Here is a 14,987-nt window from a genome sequence, read left to right on the forward strand (position 1 = left end):
TTCCGATGTACCATCCCATAAAGAAGGTTACTTTTATTTGTGTACTTCTTTCAGCAGTCTCTCCCATACTCTAAAACCTTTGGTGAATCCCCATTTTCATAAATGCCAAACCCAAAAGCCACTGCCTGTCCTTCAGAGCACCTTTCAATCTAGGTGCAGTTTTCTTGCCCAAACTCGTTTCACTTTATATTTATTTCCCACCATCCCTCACCTCAAACTCACTGGTCCAGCCAGGTTTTTCCACAAATCCACGTATCCTCAATCCCAGTTTTCTCCCCACTCCCATGCTGCTTCTTTATTCACGAGCCTGACACATGGTAGGCCCTCAATACAGGTTTGTGGCTTGACTGTCAAAGTATTCTCTCTCCCATATCTAAACCTCATCCCAGTTTTCAAGGAACAGATTAGGCCTTACCCCAGCTATGAGGCTTGCCATGGTGTCTGTGCATTGCATGATCGTGCTCTCTAATCTACAGAATTTATGATGTGATACACTAGTTAGGACTGACGGTCATGACCTTTTAATCACTGTTGAAAGTGTGGGGAAATTTACTACTCCTTATGAGTAAACATTCTGAAGATGAGTAGCAAGACTTCTATTTCTTTATAATTACCCCATCATCTAATCCCACACTGAATCCTTGGTAGGTATTCAGGAAATATTAGAATGATAGGCTGGGAGGTGCTCCAAGAATATTTCCTAACCAGGATGAATATCATTGCTATTGTACAATCTCCACTTGGCAAAATGCACATCTTTCAAAAGGAAATTCAAACGCCAGTTCAATGTGGCCTTTTCTCTATCCTGCTAGGCAGAGCTTGGCTTTTCCCTTCTTACAAATGTCTATCGGTACTTCTCTCATTGTCATAACTATTTGTTTATAAATCTGTCTCTCCACCTAAACAATAAATTATTTTCCTTGAGGAAAAAAAAATTACTTTTGTTATAATTCCATGCCCAGTACCAACCCCATGATATACTAAATGTTTAATAATGTTGAATGAATATATAGATAGTATGCACATACCCTTTAGGAAAACAGTCCATTTTTGCTTTACTTTCTCTCTCTCTGAACTTGGTGAAATCAATTTTTGACAACTTGAGATGAAGGACTAATATGAGGCTTGGCATCCACTTTGCAAGATTATGATCTAAATTGCATACAGAGTTAAAGGATAGAATTCTCCATAGGATTATAATATTTTGACAAGTCTTCTCCACTGTGACCTTTAGTAGTCCTGGGTGGCTATGCATGGATACTGCACTGTCTGGCTTTTGAAATCCACATTAAAGAATCGTTAAGTATTTAAAAGCCACCATTAAGAAATTAAAAGAGTTAATGTATTAGAAAGTATAAAGGTTTTACTTGTTACAATATCTTCTTGTGGGGTGGTCCACAGATTGTGCTAAGATATAAATTGCTTCTTTTAACACCACACGTGTACCTCTCATCATTACTATCTACTTTGAACTTTGTTTGTTTGTTTGTTTGTTTAAGACAGAGTCTCACTCAGTGTCGCCCAGGCTGGAGTGAAGTGGCACGATCTTGGCTTACTGCAACCTCCGCCTCCCATGTTCAAGCCATTCTCCTGCCTCAGCCTCCCAAGTAGCTGGGATTACAGGCGTATGCCACCATGCCCAGCTAAATTTTGCATGTTTAGAAGAGACAGAGTTTCACCATGCTGGCCAGGATGGTCTCAAACTCCTGACCACAAGTGATCCACCCACCTCAGCCTCCCAAAGTGTTAGGATTACAGGCACGAGCCACTGCGCCTGGCCTGTATTTATTATTTTAAAGATAGTGTCTCTCTCTGTCACCCAGGCTGGAGTGACAGATCATAGGCCACTGAAGCCTCAAACTCCTGAACTTAAGCAGTCCTCCTGCCTCAGCCTCCCAGGAAACTAGGACTGCACCTGTGCACCACCATGCCCAGCTAATTTCTGTTGTTGCTGTTATTAGAGAGAGAGTCTCACTATATTGCTCAGGCTGGTCTTGAACTGCTAGCCTTAAGTGATTCTCTGGCTTCAGCCTCCTGATGAATGTAGTTTATTAATGTGTTACTTATATTCTTTCTTTAATGCATATTATTTGAGAGCAGGGATAGTTTGAGACATGTCTTTCTTCTCTGTAGCACCTAACACAATAATTTCTGTGGGTCAGAAACTGTTTCAATAAACAGTTACTGCATGAATTTATTAAAGACTATATTCCAAGTCTGGTTTAATATTCAAGTTTAATGCTTAATATTCTGGTGAATACTAAAACTGAGCAATATAGCAGAAATTACTCTTATCACCATGTCAATAATGAATGTCCTCTGCCTAAGCAACCAGTTTGTTTTACACAATCATCTTCGTGAATTATATTACCACTCTCATTACCACTTGTAGCAAGCGTGGGGGATTCAAGATACAATTTCACATTCAAAACACCATCTCCTTCTTTTCTATCTTTGTTTTCCATTTATCTAACTTTTCCTATTAATTTAAATTTAATATCATTTTACTATATATAATATGCATCTTTGTAAGCTGTCTTAAATTACCTTCAGACCAAACAGGTCCTCACGAACATAAATAAACAGATTCATAGATATAAAATATAAATGAATAATAAAATAAAATCTGAAATTTTCTTGATTAAAACTAATTCTTGATTAAAATTATTTTTACATTTGCTATTGATAAATTTATTTAAATTGTTATTACTGAATCACAACTTTAATCACTCTATAGATTGTTCGTAATTTTGCTCATGCTTAAAAGATAACTTTTGCTTTCCATTTAGTCATCTGGCCTTATTACTACACACTTCCAACTTAGCTAGAGGCTAGTGGGGAAAAAAGAATGAGAAGATGAATAATTGTCTTCAAGACAACCTTTGTATTTTAAGAGCTGGGATATACAATAATATGATCAACACATACAGCACTCACTATGGGCCAGCATCGTATCATACTAAGAACTTATCACCATTGAATCCTAACAACAACTGTAAGAGATGACACTGTCATTATCATCCCATATTAGAGATAAGTAAACTGAGGAACTCAGGCATTTGGTAACTTTCCCAAGATCATACCACAAGTACATGACAGAACAAGTATTGAAATCAAGGCTGGCTGGCTCCAGAGTTGTGCTCCTAAACACTTTGCTACACTGCCTCAACTATGCTGTCTCTTCTGAGTCCTTAACATTGAAATCTTAGCTTCCAGCATTGTTCAAGAACTACTGCAAGTAATAAGAGGTAAATGGTGAACAGATGATCAGTTATGCCGTTGCAAATAAAAGACAATTGCCCCCACAAATCCCACTGTTCTTCTTAAGATGACATTTCCCAGCACTTACCCCTCCTAGCCAAAGCGTTCATGGATGATGCTTTAATATAAACTTTGTGGATTTTAAGAAATCCAAATGCTATTTAAGTGAAAGGCATTGTGCAAAGGGGGAATTTTCTTTCACTCTCAGTGGCAAAATTATTCATTGCCTCCTGCTATTATGAGTCATCTGTTGCTCCAGTCAGTACTGCCCAGGGCTTTATTTGCCATCTCTGTGTTTGAGCTTTGAAATGAGGTTATCGATTTATGATCAGTGTAACTCCTGGCTGACTCCTGGATGTTAAGATACAATAACAGAGGGTTTTGTGGAAAATCACCAGCTACCCTTGAAGGCCGGATCTACATCTTGTTCATTTTTTTGTCACTCCAACATCTAGCACATAATAAACACTCAATAAATATATGCTGGATGAGTGACTGGTTTCATAAATTCCTCTATGGCTGTAGACTTTAAGTTTCTAATGGATAAAGACTCTGTTTACCGTCTTATATAGGGCTAACATTGAACAATACAGATATGATAAAGTGAATGAACTACTTAGAGTTTTAAGAAAAATGGAAAGAAGGGTTTATGTCTTGCTGAAGTCATATGCCAGGAGACACATAAAAATAAAAGTTCTGCCAACCACAAAAATTTATTTTAAATCCTATGAATCCTATTTCATAAGGAACCAGCTACTTCATAATTCATTAGCTAGAGATTTAACTTTTGTTATTTCTTCAGTCACATAAAAGGATATTAAGCTTTCTCATATTTCCTATTTTAAATCTCCATCACCTTAAATATCTAGTGACTCTCAGGTATAAGAGGTACCGGAAAAATAAAAGACATAATATATTTATCTGGGAGATTATTTAAAAGATTTCTCTTCTTCTGTTTGACTGTAAAGGGCCAATTGTGATGCCATTCACAGGTTTCACTATAAAAAGTGTGAATGAGGTGAGGGGAGAGAGTCCCAAACAGCCTGGAATGGAAATTCAGAAATATCTGGCTTTGGCTTTAGAAGAACCTGCTGTCCAGTATGGTGTTTCTGTTCATCTGGTGATTTACACGGTAGATAAGGAATCTTCTAAAACATTGCAAGATATATTCCCATTTGAGGATTAGATCTATGCAGAAATGAACAGGGGACTGGGAATGGCATGGAGAGAAAGCAGCCAAGGTGCCAGGAGAATGTGGCTGAATCTCTGAGAGAAAGTGTGAGAAAGTGTTCTAGAGAGGAAGGAGAGAGGCCTGACAAGCCAGCCTCAACCGTAAGGCCGAGCAGGAGGAGGAAGAGGGGTCAGGAACGCCAGCTGGTCCTGGTGCTGCCTTGATACCTCTGCCCCATGAGTGCTGTATCATGAGCTACACCGTGCTCCCCAGCACCACCGAGGGGTCCACTTAACCGGGTGTGGCCACACAGCCAGGAAGGCCTTCCTTCTCACTTCCCAAAGGACTGCCAGCTTGTGAGCCATGAGCACTAAGCGCTGTGGAGCCAAGCTGTGAGGTCAGATTTGCTCTCCAGCAGGGTGGAGGCTGGGGAAGCAGCAAGGGCACTGGTGAGGAGAGCCCTCAACTGGATCTGTGAAGGCACATAAAGTTACCACTAGGGGCCCACAGAAACATCAAAGATGAACTTTGCGGGGATTGACATGCCTGTGTGAATGAGCTGAGCCTACAGCCGACAAAATGTTCGTTTATCCACTGCAAAATTCAGGCTTAACTCTAAATGTGAAATCACCTGAGCCCGTATGCTGGGGAAAGCTAAACACATTCAATTTATAAATTATTCTGTAAGAGAAAATAGAAAAAAATGTATAAATTACTGTATATTTTTAGGCCAGGTATGGTGGCTTATGCCTATAATCCCAGTGCTTTGAGAGTAAAGGTAGAGGGATCAGTTGAGGCCAGGAGCTCAAGACCAGCCTGGACAACATAGTGAGCCCCCATCTCTACCAAAAAAAAAAACATAGCTTGGTGTGGTGGCACCCACCTATAGTCCCAGCTCCTCAGGAGGCTGAAGTAGGAAGATTGCTGGAGCCCAGGAGTTTGAGATTGCTGTGAGTTATGATCATACTGCACTCCAACCTGGGCAACAGAGCGAGACTCTGTCTCTAAAACAAATAATAAACATTAATAATTTTTTTTTTGAGATGGAGTCTCACTCTATCGCCCAGGCTGGAGTGCAGTGGCACAATCTTGGCTCACTGCAAACTCCATCTCCCAGGTTCAAGCAATTCTCCTGCCTCAGCCTCCTGAGTAGCTGGGACTACAGGCCCGTGACCCACGCCTGGCTAATTTTTTTTGTATTTTTAGTAGAGATAGGGTTTCACCATGTTAGCCAGGATGGTCTCGATCTCCTGACCTCGTGATCTCCCTGCCTCGGCCTCCCAAAGTGCTGGGATTACAGGTGTGAGCCACCATGCCAGGCTTAATAAATCTTTTTAAGATATAAATCACTGTATATTTTTTACTGGCATCATGCTTTATGGTTTCATAGGCTTCTCATTTCTTTCTTACAACCACCCTGGCAAAAACAGTACAGATATTATCCTCATCTAATAGCTGAGGAAACTGAGGCTCAGAGAGGCCAAGAGATCCGACCTCGATCCTACAGCTCATGGGGTGCTAGTTGGGATAAATTCGAGACTGTCATTCCAACAGGGAAGTACAGAGACGAACTCCTCCCAGCACAGATCACTCTCCAGCGCGAATTGTGATGTTCGTTTCTTCTCCTTTGTTTTTTCTTCTCCTCTCCTCTCCTATTTCTCCTCCTCCTTCTCTCCCCCAACAGGTGCCAGGGATGTCCTGCCAGGAGCATAGTGATTCCTTGCAGGAAAAGATGGAGAGAGATACAGAGGGGGAAGGATGACAAAAGGAAGAGAACAGGACAGGACTGGCAGCAGCTCTCCCCACCTCCTCTCCTCACTCTGTGCTCTTTAAAAACACTCCCTGAGTCATTTTCTTTTTAAAATCTCATTTCACCCGAATGAGTAAACACAATTAACCAAATGCAGTCATGTACTTATTGAATAAAGAAAAGCCGTGGCAGCTTTTCTGGAAAAAAAAAACACAAAAAAACAAAACAAAACAAAATGCAGCAACTCATTCTCCAGCCAGCAGTAACAAGGACTTAGAAGTGTAAGACTTTTCAGTATTAAGTGGGCTTTTGGCATTTTTTCCTGTCCCCTCCAGTGAGGGAAATGCCTTCTAGCTGATATTTCTGTCTTAGGAAAAAAGCAGAGAAAATGAAGATTGCCAGGACAGATAGGTTGGAAGAGAAAGCTTGGCTCCCAACTACTGTAGTGAAAGGCTTACACAGGGGTCGAGTAGAGTCCTTTTAGTTTCTGAACAGTAGAAAACGTTTTCCCCATTCCAGTGCTCCCTGATCAGGCCAAGGCCACCTGCTCCTCCTCCCATCGCACATGTGACGGCACCCACCCTGTAATAAAGGTCAGAAGAGTTGGTTGCATAAGCCTGATTAAACAGTTTGGACAAGCACCATGAGCTTTGGGGAATGAATCAGAGCCAGCCTTTGCCACTGTTCTTCAGCAAATCCCATTCTTCAGAGATTTATGGAGTGCCTGCTACCTGCAAGGTGCTATACTGTAAATTAAAATTTTAAAGGAATTCTTGCAACCTCTATTGCCTTTAATGGATAACCCCTGCGCAGGTAGAGTTACTCTTGTTATCAAATGATGAACTGAGGCCCAAAGAGGTTCTGTAACAGTGATGAGGTAGAGGAGTCTCTGAACCTGTGAGAAGAAATGCATTGCAGCCCTGGCTTTCAGCAGGCCAGTGTAGGAGCTGTGCAAGTCTTTCAACCACTTAGCCCTCAGTTCTTCAGCTATAAAGAGAAGGAGGGTTGGTCGGGTGCGGTGACTCACACATATAATCCCAGCACTTAGGGAGGCCGAGGGGGGCCGATCACCTAAGGTTGGGAGATTGAGACCAGCCTCACCAACAGGGAGAAAACCCATCTCTACAAAAAATACAAAATTAGCCAGGCGTGGTGGCGTATGCCTGTAATCCCAGCTACTCAGGAGGCTGAGGCAGGAGAATCACTTGAACCCGGGAGGCGGAGATTGCAGTGAGCCGAGATTATGCCATTGCACTCCAGCCTGGGCAACAAGAGTGAAATTCCATCTCAAAAAGAAAAAAAAAAAAGAAAGAAAGAAGGAGAGTTGACCAAATGATCTCTACAAGGATGTCTTATGGTTTGTTTTTATCTTTTGTAGGTAATATTTATTGAGTACCTATTATGTGAAGTGAGTATCCATTTACACATATTGATATTTTTAACATTCTATGATTTCTAAAGATCCCATACATTTAAAGTAATACTATATAAATAGTATAAGGAAACTTATTTACGTGGAAGACATAAGGGAAAAGTGAACAGTACTTTCTTTCCTTTTTCAACTGGTGTTTCTTTAAGCCAAAATTTTGTCTCACCTCACCGTTCACTTTTAGTTTTATAGGGAATTTGGTGTGTGAGCCAGAACATCAAGACTTGTAAAGTAATTTTTGTTGTTATTTTAGATTGTAATGTAAAAAATCGTTACAGAGAGAAGACAATTTCGAGTCCATCCTGGGGTGCCCCAGAAGGTTATACAAGCTTTCAACAAGTAGAAACCAAACATTCACTCTTTTAAAATTCCATTGTATACAGGCTTTATGATGTATATATTGTTCTCAGCTGTTACTGTGCATGTCTGTTGCAGTTTGCATTTGGAAAGTATTTTTATAATTATTTTGCTGACTCTGGTGATAACCTTCTAAATTAAGACTCAGCCTCAGTAATGGATGTTTTGACCCCACTTGCCAAGTCCACGAGCAGGAAATGAGTGAAGACCTCTGGTTGGAAAAGAACCTTTCTGTGTGTTTCTGGCAAGTAAACTGTCATCACATTTAATTGAGATTTGAGAAATGGGTAGCAAAACAGCAGTGAATGATGGCATTTGCAAATTAGTTGAAGCCAAGTGAATTTTTGCCTGGAGTGTTCTGACTGAAAAAATAAATATAAGAAAAATCAATGTTAGCAGAGAGAATCTTTCTTGTTTCTCTACTGATTTTCCATGAAGTAAAGTGCACATGTTTGATTCAGCTTAGAAATCACTATCTTTTTTTTTTTTTTTTTTTTTTTGGCCCTTTAAGGGAATCTGTCAAATTTCAGATGAGATGTTGTAGTAGAAACAATCTTCGAACTTACTGTACTGATCAAAGTAATGACTCAACCTGTATCTTCCCCTACTCAGTCCCGATATAGATTTTCCTTTTCCAAGGAATGATTGCAAATGTTTCTAAAGAAGTGGAAAAAAAGCTTTTCAATTTTCCTCCCTTTCCACTGTGATATGGACTAAATCATCAATACCTATTTCTGCCAGTAATTCACACTCATGGTTATCAATGAGCTTACGCCAAGCTCTGTTCTCAGCACATTCTTGTTGTGCTGTTATAAAATTTAAGTATGTGAGGTCAGTGCAAAAGTAACAAACAGTGAAAGAATGTTACCTAACAAATCCTTTATTCTAAACATAATCATCTATAATATATATGTCTAGAAATCTGTAATAAGACAGTTCTCTCTATCCCCAGTGCAAATGTTAAGATTGGTTAGATTTTTAGAAAATGTGCCATATAGTTAATATTAATCTGTTTTTGAGAGAACATTTCATATTTTCCAGATAACTCAGTATAGTGTTTTGGCTTTATAATTACTTTAAATCAGCCATATGGAAAGATGATTAAGAACCTGTTTGTCTTTTCACATTTACATATACATACAGAATATGTATACATATATAAAAATTAAAATTTTCTCTGATCATTCTCTAGATCAGTAAGTTACAGTAAATATTAAGCTTCACAAAGTAATGGGATTCTTTTCTATATCTAGTTTGTTCTTGATTCCAGTGACAAATAAGGAAAGAGATGATAATCCTTGTCATAAATGACAATTGATCTTTTCTTCTTTTCTTTTTTTTCTTGAGACCGAGTCTTGCTCTGTCACCCAGGCTGGAGTGCAGTGGCACAATCTCGGCTCACTGCAAGCTCTGCCCCCGGGTTCACACCATTCTCCTGCCTCAGCCTCCCAAGTCGCTGGGACTACTGGCACCCGCCACCATGCCCAGCTAATTTTTTTTTTTTTTTTTGTATTTTTAGTAGAGACGGGTTTCACCGTGTTAGCCAGGATGGTCTCAATTGTCAATCTATGGACCTCGTGATCCGCCCACCTTGGCCTCACAAAGTGCTGGGATTACAGGCGTGAGCCACCACGCCTGGCCTCTTCTTTCTTTCTTTCATCTTTCTAGCTTGCTTTCTTCTTTTCAAAGTCTGTGGCTAGAAACTAGAATTTTAGAATCAACATTTCCACTAGGATTCTTTTTAACTTTCCAGCTTTTACATTGGATAAGTCTCTTTATAAAATCAAAGGTGTTCTCATTTAAAATGAAGTTTATTTCCAACGCTGACATAAAAGGTCTCACAATTTTCATTGCTATTTTCAGCCATGGAGCTGCAATAAACCCTTCTAAGTTTGTGTACATAACAGGTATGGAATATAGTCATTTCCCCTACCATCAACAAAACAGAAAAAGAAAAAAGGGTTTCAGGAAAAAAAAAATGAGACTTGTCTCATTTTTACAGGTCAAAAGTCATTTTCATCCCCTGAAAATGCTTTGAAAGTGGTCCAGATCTCAAATTACCATAATTTTCACCTACCCCTATGTAAGAAAAGGGAAGTAAAAGCAAAAGGAATCATAAACACCTCAGTGCAGGACATTCTTACTTTCCGTAGAATCTTGGCTGTTTCCAGTTCTTACATGACTTCCCAGCACTTCTGCATCACTCTTCCCCTTATTCTTCTCTAATATGTTTCACATTGATTTTTTTTTCAATTCGCTGCTGACTGCACAGTCTGAAAATTCTTTGACCTTAAAGTCGAGGTCAAGTTTGCATTCCTGGAGTAAACAAGAAAGAAAGATGGAGAAGAGAACTTAAAAGAAAACCATTTGACCAAGAAAAACTACGGAGCAAAATATGTATCCTATGAAAAGGGATAAAATAGTGTCTTTCTTCTGAGGGTTCTCTTTTTTTCTAAATTTGGCATTCAAGGTGAGGAATATTAATATAAACTACCAATGAAAGAAGAGAAAATTTTCCTCAAGTACTATTTGTGTGGAGACTAGTCTGGCATTAACCATTGCTATCACTATGTAGAATAATAGACCTGTTAGAATGAAACTTCTAACCATACTATTATGCTCGGGTAGTATACTGGAAAAGCAAGAACCGTACACTATGACTCCAAGAAAAATGGAAACAAATTAATGCTGGAAAAATACATTTAAAAACCCACAAGTTTGAATAATCTTCTAAAATTGTTTTAGGTTTGAATAAAGACTTTATCTCTGTCTCAGGGTCTAGCTACAGCAATCTGACTTAACTGCTTAAAAAGATATTACATCTTGAAACATTCATAACTTTTATAACAAAGGCAGAAAAACAATCACATTTATAGGAAGATATTTTTTTCTTTTTACATCCTACTCTGAACCAAAATTCTGACACAACTAAATGTGGACATCCAATGCAAGATTAACTCAGTTGAGTATGTGGGAGACCCTTTTTTTTTTTTTTTTAACAAAGTCCCTCCACTGAAATATTGTGTCATTGCAAAAGCCTTTTCATGATCCAAATTTTAATTTAATGTGATATTATCCAGGAAACAGTTTCAGTAATAGGTTTGTGTTCACATGGACTACCTGGCTTGGCTTAGACGTTTGTCATAGAGTATGTGGTACATCTCTATTCATTGGAAGCATGTTTTTACTTAGATTAGAAACCTACATAGGATATTTGGTGAATATTATTGGTGCTTACCTGAAGTTCATTGCCTCTTCTTTCTTTTTTTAATAGAACCTAATTTTGTCCAGATATCCATCTTTCCTTCTCATAGTCATGAACCTCAACTCCAGGGGTAGCCTCATTGGAATATAGATTTACTCGTTGGTCTCCATTTCCCTTGCCAGTAGTTAATTCAAGAATAGACATGCAATGTAACTGTGGGCAATGAGACATGGAGAGAGGCTGTCAGAAAAAATTGAGAAAAAGAGAGAAGCAGCCAGGCGCAGTGGCTCACGCCTGTAATCCCAGTACTTTGGAAGGTCAAGGTGGGAGGATCTCTTGGGGTCAGGAATTCAAGATCAGGGTGGCCAATATGGTGAAACCCCGTCTCTACGAAAACACAAAAAATTAGCCGGGTGTGGCGGCATGTACTTGTAGTCCCAGCTACTTGGGAGGCTGAGGCAGGAGAATTGCTTGAACCCAGTAGGCGGAGGTTGCAGTGAGCCGAGATTGTGCCACTGCACTCCAGCCTGGGTGACAGAGCGAGATTCCTTCTCAAAAAAAAGGAGAGAGAGAGAAGCCTGAGAAGTGACTCTTTCTTCTTCTCCTGGGTATTATTGCCCATAAGTACACGGTTTAGATCTGGCATAGCCTTCTTGCTACCAATCTAAAGAGGAAACTAGCTCAAAAGATAGCAGTGTGAAGAAAAATTTTGTGTAAAAACCTAAATGTCATTGAGTCACAGTATCAACCAGCCCTGAAATTCACCCAACATGAGTCTTAGCTATGGGAGAAATTATTATTGTCATTTTAGATACTTGGCATCTGAGATTCTATTCTTTGCAGCCAGTAGCAGGCTAACCAATTTCTCTTGGCTTCCTTCAATTGTATCCACCTTCCTGGCTTAGGCCTTTCAGAAGAAGAGAGAGTCCTAAGCAAATGTGTTTACCCTTGATTTTAACTTGAAACTTTCTGCCATTAACATGGGGAACAAGATAAATTTATAGAAATAAAAACAATATGATTTAACAATACCAAAACATTAATATCTGAAATGTCTCTTGGAGGGGTTGCTTCATATGCCTGGCAATGTTGTCAGTGTCAGGCTGACGAGTAGAGATGTGAACGACAAAGCATTTAAATGATCTGTGTTGTCATTTTGGCAACACGAGCTCACACAGATGATGGTCAATTTAATAAATCAAGTTGGACAAAAAAAATTCAGTCTGTCTCCATGACCTTTCTCAAACCTACTGTCAGAGTTTTCTTCTCCCCTCAATGACCTCTTGGGCAGATCCACAACTTTTTGCTTACTTTCAAGTACTATAGAACTTATTTTCAGGAACTAAAAAACTCTAACCCAATAAGACACCAAAACTTCAATTTCTTCTTGAAATCAATGTTTTTCCTCCCCAGCTCAAGTGCATTTGTGTCTTTCTTCATTGTCAAATGCCCTGTGCAGGACAGACGTTCCAAGAAGCCTTTTTCATGAAGTACCTCTGTTAATTCTTTGGAGACCCTTTCAGGGACTCATACATTTAACATTTCCTGATGCATGCAAAACACTCTCTCGTTAATCTTTTTAAGACCCTTGACTCCCGTACCGGAAGGTACTTGGGATTCCTTCATTCCAGCAAGCACCCCTCTTGGTGTGAAATGGTGTGAGGCCCTTTCAAATAACTTGCACTAACTTGCATAGTGCTAGCTGCCCTGCAGGAAAATGAACACATCCTTCTCCATCATGTTCTGAAACTTCAAGCACTGCTGTCTTTTGGCCTCACTCTGTCATGCTGTGCATCTTCAGCCACCTCATACCTGTGATTTCTCCTGCAGAGTCAGGCACCAGGCCCTGTGCTGCCTGCACTCAAGCACTGCCTGGCCAAACACTGAAACTGTTAACCACATGTGCCCATTGAACACTTGAAATGTGCTAGTCCAAATTGAGATCTCAAAGCCTTAGTATAAAACAAAACAAAACAAAACAAACACACACACACCACACACAGCAAGATGTCTCATTACTAATTTTTATGTCAACCCCGTGATAGTATTTTGGATATATTGGATTAAATAACATGTATTAGTAAAATTAATCACCCATTTCCTTTCACTGTTTTTTAAATAGGCTACTAAAAAATAAATTACATGTGTGGCTCACATCATATTTCTATTGGCCTGCACTTCTCTAGAGACTTGGAAACAAAGAGTGCCCCCAAGCAGAGCACTGGCATTGCCCAGGAGCCTCTTAGTTATACAGAGCTTAGACTGGCACTAGCGCCCAGAATTGTCATTTTAACCAGATCTCTAGGTGAAGTTCTGATGTAGGGTAGAGGTCCTTAATCGGAGGTCTGAGCACTCATGTTGATTCTTAAGAGTCTGTTACCAGTTCATGACAAAATAAGTGCAGGAATTAAGAGTACTGTTCAGAAATTTTTATAGCAATTTGATGTTACAATACAGAGTATGTAACCTCTGAACATCGTGTTCGTTTCATTTTTCTAAAAATTCAGTTCTGGTAAATCTATAAACCTGTCCATGATGGATTGGAAATTAAAACAGGTTGGTCCTTTATCACAGAAAGTTTGCAAAGTCCTGCTCTAGAGGGCACCCTTCAAACTCTCTGAGGAAATTTCTCGAACTCTGTAAGATGGCAGTATTCCCTGCTAGTGAAACTCCCTGTCCTCACCACCTTTGCTCCAGAGGGTTTTCCCTCAAATTCCTCCCTTGGATCAAGATGAAGTCACATAACAGCTTACCCTTCCGTGCCACAGTGCTCTCTTTTCCTGCAATTTTCTTCCCAGGCATTCTTTGGAGTGACAATATTTGATGATTGGCCAACACCTTAGCACATCCTATGGGGAACATGTCTAAGTACCTTTCTTCAGAATGTACAATGCAATTGTCACAAGTTGCCCTCAGTTTTGAAAGTTAGCCCAAATTCCAAAGCAGTAGGAAAGTTCCCAGTCTGTATCCAATCAAGGCAATGACTCCCAAATTTTCTGGGGAACTTATTTTGGGCTCTGGCATTTTCTGTTTTGTCTTTTCCTCCGTCAAAACACTCCTCCAATTTCCCCACATGAGTTTAAGTAGTCTTGGCAATCAATCCTAATTTAAAAGTTTTAATTGGAATAATATGTAATCTTTCTTAAATATTATACTCTAGGCTTCTTCTACAGTTTAAGGAAAATCTTGTAGATGTGCCCAACACATTTTATTAAGATACAGATATATGTAACTCAGTGCATATTACATTTTCCTGGTAAATGGAAATTTAAACCTCTTTTTTGGTCAATTTAATGTCCACAAGCAGTTCACCATTTAATCTTATGGCTTATTTTGTATAAACAAAGTCTTCTTTATTAAATGAAGAATCACTTTCTAATTTTCAATTTTAACAACATAATCACAGATTTCCATGCACCAAATTTATTTAAAGAAAAATACACCTGAGTTTTCAATTTATACCCATATTAGTATTTTATTAATAGTTTGAATGTTAAGTGGCAACCACATTCCAACAACCCTGAAAAATTCATAATTTCTTTACGGCTTTTAAGAGCTTTGCTTCTTGCCATGATCCTTTCAACAGATTTATAAGTGTAAGCAATTCAATTTTTTAAAGAAAGTAATGGATATTTATCGATTTCTTAATATGCACTAGGCACCCTATTATAATGCACTCTTTTGTACTAAATCTACAAAAATGAATAAAACATGTCCTTCTCTTGTGGAACTCAAGAGTCTGGGCGATGAGACAGACTCCTACACAGAAAATACAACACAATGTCAGGGATTGTAAGACAGTATTTTGTGCAGG

General features: G+C 39.2%; 1 long non-coding RNA gene across 1 annotated transcript in view; it reads right to left on the minus strand.

The window, feature by feature from the left end:
• LOC112619525 overlaps positions 1 to 14,049 on the minus strand; it is an 81,670-nt gene extending 67,621 nt beyond the window's left edge. Inside the window, exon 1 of the long non-coding RNA XR_003118242.1 lies at positions 13,927 to 14,049. This is a non-coding gene — a long non-coding RNA (uncharacterized LOC112619525). The remainder of the gene's footprint in view (positions 1 to 13,926) is intronic.
• Between the last annotated feature and the right edge of the window lie 938 nt (positions 14,050 to 14,987).

This window comes from Theropithecus gelada, chromosome 2 (assembly GCF_003255815.1).
Source record: "Theropithecus gelada isolate Dixy chromosome 2, Tgel_1.0, whole genome shotgun sequence".
NCBI classification, from domain to species: Eukaryota; Metazoa; Chordata; class Mammalia; order Primates; family Cercopithecidae; genus Theropithecus; species Theropithecus gelada.